This window comes from Centruroides vittatus, unplaced genomic scaffold (genome assembly GCF_030686945.1).
Source record: "Centruroides vittatus isolate TY-2023 unplaced genomic scaffold, ASM3068694v2 contig_786, whole genome shotgun sequence".
Lineage (NCBI taxonomy): Eukaryota > Metazoa > Arthropoda > Arachnida > Scorpiones > Buthidae > Centruroides > Centruroides vittatus.
Genome location: NW_027122506.1, coordinates 201,682 through 209,757, shown reverse-complemented (window position 1 = coordinate 209,757; position 8,076 = coordinate 201,682).

Genomic DNA, 8,076 nt, shown 5'->3' with positions numbered 1-8,076 from the left:
GTTTGGCTTATTGAACTTCTGGTTATGTTACCTATGGTAGCGAACATGGCGGCTCGTCTCTGAAACAGTGGGGACGCACGTTCTAACCTAACCTATTCTAATAAATTACCATAATTATTGCCAACCAAATTATTAGAATAGGTTAGGTTAGAACGTGCGTCCCCACTGCTTCAGAGATGAGCCGCTATGTTTGTTACCCATAGGTAACATTAACCAAACTTCTTAAGTAGTGTTTTATCAATTTTAATTTGGAGAAACTTCTTTCCCCACTAGCTGCAGAGACGGGGAGTGTTAATAAAATTTTCAGAGCTACAACAGTATTTGGATATTAAGTAATTAAGTTATTTTGGCAGAAATTTAACACTCCAAACGTTTCATAGAAACATGGTAGCATTCGGGATATATCACGCAATTCTTCTTGAAGATCAATTGCATTTATATCTGATTCATTTTCAACCGAATATATTGACTAGAGACTGGTACAATAATTTTCTAGTGTTTTTTCATCTAAATCCTTGAATTTTAAAATAGCAAAAATTTTCAGTTTTTATATGACATGGGTTTCCAGAAACGTGAATCATTCATTCAGAGAATTAAGGGTAATGTCCAGAATATAATTGAAAAAGTTTATTTTAAATTTACTCTCTTCTGTTAATGGTTTGTCGACAGCTTCATAGTCAAATTGATGCTTTTTCCTTCTGGCTCTAACTTCAGTTTCAGCAGGAAATTCTGTACTGCATTCAAGATTCTCTGCAATGTCATTAGCAGCAATTTGCATCTGATCATATCCAGATTGTCTACAACTTTTCACTTTTTGTATGGTTTCTGATAACATACACCAGGGATGGGCAACCCGCGGCCCTTGGGCCGCATGCGGCCCGCAGTAATATTTTTTGTGGCCCATGTGGCATAAAATATGAATAAATATATCAATTTTCCAGCTTAATGAGATATTCAACAAAAATTCAAATGTTATTTTCTACGACTTATATTTGTGAATAGTTTTTTTGCAATGAATTTAGTGAGAATTAAAACAAGAAACCGACTAACAGACACGTGGAAACTAATTTAAAACTAGCGGTGACTAATATTTGGCTAAATATTTCCGATATATTATGTTTAGATCAGTGCCAGAAACTATATTAAGTATACCTATGCTAATTTATAATTATATATGAATAAAGAATTGTGATTTACCGACAGTTCCCCCCTCTTTTCTCTTGTGTGCGGCCTGCGTCAGTTCAAAAGTTTTGAAATGCGGCCCTTACGTAGAAAAAGGTTGTCCATCCTTGACATACACAATGTGACAAATTTAGTTACAGATTGAAATAGCTTCGAGACTGAATTTATTTCAAATAAAATATCATGCCAAAGAATTACATCACATATAAACTTGTAATTTTTAATATTTTTTGCTAACACTCTTGCTTTAACTTTAGTTCCTGCATTTCTGTTGATGTCTTCTATTATTTGGAATAATACATCATAGATTTTGCAAAGTTGAAATCGTAAAGGTTTTAACACATTATTCTGCTTGACCACCTAGTAGCACTCAATGGTTTTAGAGCTAATTGTGAAACATATGTTTTTAGCACTTCCCAATGCTTTGTAGAACCAGGAAAGAAAGTGTAAAGTTCTTGTACAATAGAAAAAAAGTTATTGTTTCTGTAGAAGACGACGCTGCATCATTCACAATTAGGTTTAAAGAATGACATGCACAGGGCACATAAAACACCCTTTCAAGTATTCTATTTTGTACACCTGTTCTTACTCCTTTCATATTAGCTTTATTATCATAGCCTTGTCCTCTAAGCCTCCTCCACTTCAACTCAAAACTTAACTTTTCCAAATGTGTCAGAATAAGTTCTTTCTAGTTGAATCAGAAGCTTTGAAGAATTTTTTATTGGTTTTTTTTAATTTCATATTTATTTTGAATGGAGTTAAAAGCAACAACTTATTGTTAATGAGAGCTGTTCAATATGACTTATGTCTGGGGTACAATCAGCAATTATCGAAAAATATTTAGCAATTTTTCTTATTTTGAAATTACATTTTCCATCAAATTTATCAATTCACCTTGTATATTATTGCTTAGATAAGTCACAGACCATTTATCAGACTCGCATTGAACTCTCCTGATATGTTCTTCCATAACTGGATCAAACTCAGAAATTAATTCTACCAACTTTAGGAAGTTTCTGTTGTTAGGCTGAAACAAATGTTCAGTTGTTCCACTAAAAGCTAAGCATTGTCAAGCTGAGTCTAATTATTGACATAATTCTTTTTAGAACTCCTTTCCAATGCTGAATTTCTATATCCGTAATTCATTGATATTCAGCATCAATAGTTTTTTCTGTTTTAATTGAATGTCCAATTCTTTTCATGCTCTAAAAGCATTTCTGTGATTTACAGACTTTTTGTGCATTGTGAGGGCTCTTGGAAGATTTCCCCAGTCAGAATAGCCTTTTTTGGGCCAGTCACTAACAGTAGATGAATTATCAAATAAAATACAATAGCAAAAAACAGCATCATTTGTGACAGAGTAAATCAACCATTTCTCAATGACTTTACCATTGCTCAACACTTTTTCAAATAATGCGAGAGTGAAAATCTACGCCTTCCTTTATTAATAGGAAACTCTAATACTTTAATCTTTAATTTGATGTGACCCCTCTCCACTGGTATTTGGCAAGTTTCAGGTGACATGCAGAAAGCATTCCATAATGCAGGATCAGAAGGAATTTCGTTTAATATCTGCTAGCTGCTACTCTGCTCTTGATGAACTTCTGATGGTGTTATTTTTTGGCTCTCTTCAACAACTTCTTCCAGAAGTGATTGGGATGGCATTGAGTTTTCATTTGCTAAATCCAATAATAATTAAATAATAATAATTGCAAAGCCCAAATGGTTAGGAGTTGAAATTTGATACACAGTTACAGTACATGATGAGAACGCACACTAAGAAGGGATTTTTCGAAATTCCTCCATGGGGGAGAGGAAGAGGATTAAGGCTTAACCTGAAGAATGGCTTCTACTGTACTATTTTAGATGTGAATTTTTTTTTTGTTTTTAACTGCGTTTTAATAGGGTACGTCATGAGAATGCACACTAAAAAGGAATTTTTGGAAATTATCCTTGCATGGAGGGGGAGAGGGTTAAGGATTATCTTAAAGAACTCTGCTTTCGGACAATGAACACCTCACAGAACAAACACAAGAAGTAGTGACGTAAAATAATGAATACTAATTGGTCTTCCCTCGTCTTTGGGCAACAATTTGAAACCTTTCAGAGAGCAGGAGACACCGACATCATCGCTCAACCCGGTATATACTGATTAGATAGTATTCTCAGAACTTTGAAACTCTCCCTTGTAATTCCAGTCTTTTATTTTTCAATAGCCAATTTTCCAAAAGCAATAGCAAAGGTATAGAAAGTGCAGATGTCTGATGTTGCTGTGCAGTATGGATTGAACATGTTTATAGTAGGCTGCAGTTCAATCTTATCTAAGAAAGATACTGTATTATGAAGAAGACTCAAGTAGCTTAAGGAGTAACATATTTAACAGTTAAGGAATATAGCTATGTGGGAAATTTTGTAATTTATATTCCTCTCTTGATAAATGGTACCTGGCAGGGCACTGATGTGTCTCACTTCCACTTCCTCCTCCATCTTTCTAGACTTCCTTCCCCCCTCATACCCTTCCTCCTTTTCACCCACTCTTCTCTTAACACTATTTCACCCACTATCTCTTCCCTTCTGTAAGGCTATGCCTATTGGTGTGGCCTGTTAACTTTTCCACTTGTATAATGTAATTGTATTTTGCATGTTTTTTTAAATCTCAATAAATGCAATGTAGATGCCCATGAGCTCTAACTTCCCATTTCACCAACTATCTATAACCATCTTTCATCTTATGCTCCCTTTTTTCTTCAGAACCAGATAATATCTATGAATGAACCTGGTCTTTGTCCCTTTCTGCATGTTTGCAAGCCATGGAATAATGGATGGCCTCACTGAACTGTCTCAGGCCTAAATTAATCATGTGTCATCAATAGTCAGAATATGTTGCAAGATACATACTGAATGCACCAAAGCTGATTATGTCCTGATCCGTAAAAAGTTTCTAGATCTGCTTTATCAAACAATACAATACTAACAATTAGTGGCAGACCAGTTTCACAAGTTTTGATTTGGTTAGAAAAGATGATCCTAAAGTTCTTTCAAGAGGATGGTGCTTTGAATGAATTAACGAATTAATCATATTAAATATTTAGACAGAAATAAAAAATCATAGTTAAAGTTTCTCCAGAATTTATAAAAAAAATTGTAATGTGGAATTAAATTTTCCATGTAATTTTCAAGGTGAATTGTCAGCAAATTTTTTGCTTAATTGTACAACTCACAAATTAAAATAAACTATTATGTATTCTTGAAGGTAAATCATTCATTATTATTGCAAAAATTTCTATTTTGTCATCTTCAAATAACTGTTTCATGTCAGCAATTTTCAGTGCAGACATGTAATGTTGTGCTCCAGATTACTTTTGACCTATCAAATCACATTGTCTGGATCAAGTCATACAATGAATGCACTGTGATTACAGTGATCATCTATGCTACTTCTGTACTCCCCAACATGTGTTGAACCTGTTGACTCACAACATTTTGCATCTGCAGAGATCGGTGTTCTAAGAACAGATTTTGCTGAATTGTCACTCTCTGCAGTTACTTCCTTTACATTAAACACTGTTATCTGTCCCTGATCAGGTAAGTTTTGTTGTTTTGAAAAGATCATAACTTACCCGATCATGGATAGATATGGAACTGCAGCATCACTGTTGACCTGGTGAAAACCTTGGTAACAGTGGGTGACATTTCAGTTGAAGTAATCTGAAATTTTGCGAAACAAAACTACTGCATAAACATTATTGTAGGTATAATCATTATTAACCTTATTGTTTTCTACTTCCTCACCTTGTAAATGATGGGAGAAACATGATAGTTTGATAAAGTGTATGGCTATATAGGATGATTCAATATGGCTATAACACTACCTGAAGTTTCTATTTATGAAATATTGCACACATTAAATTTTGACACATTTCTTGATATAGAAGATTTTGATGAATAGCTAGTTGTCTGTCATTGAAGAATTTTACAAAAGTTTTAAGAAAATAATTATATAAGTGCTAGATTTAAGATTTTATTACAATGTTAGGATGTTTGAGTTATTTTCAAATTGCTTGATTTAAATGAGGCATTTTTCAAATTAGAAAACTAGTTTTTTTTTAATCAACTTTTTAATGTAAAATCAATTTTTATTAAGTGTACATAATGGAATGTAGATCTGAAAATATACACTGAGTGGCCAAAAAATTAGACACACATGAGTTGGTCCACCTTTATCTCTGATCACAGCCAATATTCTTCTTAGTATGGACTCAACAAGTTGAGGAATGTTGGCCCATGCTGACATAATGGCAGCTCTAAGTTGGGTCAGATTGGATGGTGACGTTTCCAAGCTTTCATGTGATCTTTCGACTTCATCTCAGAAATGCTCCATAAGATTGAGGTCAGGGGATGAGCTGGCCATGGAAACAGGTTAAACTATGATTGATGTTCCTCAAACCAATTTGAGACCAGTCGAACATGGTGACAAGGTGCATTGTCCTGCTGAAAGTGACCGTCTCCTTCAGGGAACATTACAGCCATAAACGAGTGTACTTGATCGGAAATGATGTTGACATAAGCTGTTCTATTCAGAGGTGTGTCCACAAATATCAAGGGACCTAGTGTACTCCAGGAAAACATTCCCCACACCATAATTCCATTGCCACTAGCCTGAAGAGTTGCATTTGGCAGGAGGGGTCCATGAATTCTTGCTGTTTGCACCATATTTTGATCCTACCATCTGCATGATGGAGCAGGAAATGAGATTCATTGGACTAGGCTACCTCAGGTGACCAATTTTGTCGTTCCTGGGTCCACAACAGGCGCCTTTTCCAATTTTTCTGTGATACCAAAGGCACTCATGATGGTCTCCTGCTAAAGCCCATCCTTTGCAAAGTGTGTTTTGTTGTGCATTGGGATATGCTTTGTGATGCACCTGCATTAATTCAGCTGTAATTTGTTGTGTTGTTGCCCTTCTGTTCTGCAGACTATGCATGCTAATTGCCTTTCACCTCTCTCATTCACCAGCCTTTTTCGACCAGAATTGTTCTTATCGCTTTAAGTTTTTTTTTCTCAACTTCCACTCTCTAAACACCCGAGATACTGTTGGACGAGAAAATCCTAAGAATTATCGTTTCAGAAATGCTGACTGCAGGGGCCATATTCTGGTCACTTATCTTTCGTCCTTCTTTCACTGATGAATGACGTGAAAGCGAGAGATGAAATTCATCTATCATACACAGTGGCAATTCTGGTCATTGACGTCACAATTCTTTTCAGTTGATTATACATGTTCGGGTTATCTGCGCATGGAACACGGTACAGAATTTTAACCAATGAAAATGTAAAGTTTTCGAAAATGCATTGTATGTAATCATACGTCACGTGGCAAGGAAGCACATGTTCAAATAAAGCATGTAATTGACAAAGTTGTTTTTTGTTTTATAATGTTTTTACAGTTGTAATGCCACTTTGTCTCTTAACAAATAAAAATTTTAATAACCTAAGTTAGAAAAGTGTGCATACTTAGATATTTTTTGAAATATTACCATCTAATTTCTCCTTAACTATCTAAGTAAGATTAACATCATAGTCGATAGTTCAGTAATTGATGTGGGACAATTAAAAATAAAAAAATAAGGAGTCAATGTAGGTACTGGAAAAAATCAGAAGCATTTTCTCTCTTGAAATACTTTTTCCCAATATAGAGAGTGTTCTCTAATATGATTGTACAGCAGAAATAGCATCCAGTTGCCCATATTAAATATAACAAAATCGAGGCAAAAGATGATAGACTGGTCGAAAGACAACTATCTGCTCATCTGTGATAAATGAGAGAAGCGAAGAGAGAAAAAGTTGTCCAGAATTGCGTTTATAGAGACGCGATGATCTCTCGAGACGTAAACGAATGATTAGCCAATCAGCAACCGGCTTGTAAGAGACCCGAGACAATGACCAGAATACGGCACCAGCTCTTCTTGCACCGATGATCATTCCTCATTCAAAGTCACTTAAATCTTTCATCTTACCCATTTTGACATTAACTTCCATAACTACATCGTCCAGAGCTGAGCATACCTTATATAAGCAACTCTGTTGTTACGTCACTCTACATCACTGTCGGACTGATTTACTTTCAAATAAGAGGTGTGTGTAATTTTTTGTGGCCACTTAGTGTATTAATAAATTATGATTTGCATAATAGATAGCAATAGAAATAACATGTCTGGAAAGTTTTTATAATGATTAATAAACATTCATTTTGTAATTAATTTTTATCCTCTTCTATAGTGAACAAATAAAATGTGTTAGTAATATAGATCAGTCATTATATTATAATGTTACAAGTGAACAGTGATAAACAACAAAATGAATCCATTAATGGCCAAGTGGATAAAACCACTAAACACAGTTATTTGATTGTGGGTTCATGCCTCATCAATGAGCTGACCATGTGGAGCTTTACAAGTTTTCTTAACACCCATAATACCTAAATAGGGATCAGTTTTCCATAGAAAGTCCTCCCAGGAGGCATCTCCCCCTGGAGATCACCTGCAAGTCATGTTACATTATACAAACAATGACAACTAAAGGAAAGATTTTAATTCAGATGGCTTTTCAAGAACATACTAAATGATCTGCATAAGTATGATGCAATGATGATATATTGTTCTTAGTTTTTCTGTAATGATGCAAATGATGAGATAATGATTCTCTTTATCAAATAGATGATATAAATAACTATCATTTCAGAAAATTTAGAAATTTAAATATGATAACTATTGTTTGTTTTTTAACATCATAGTCTAAATTAATAATAATTACAAGATAAAAGTTGAAAAAAATTTTGCAAGTTTAAAATTATTTGTCAATATTCTTAAGTCACAAGTAATGTAAGGTTAAAAT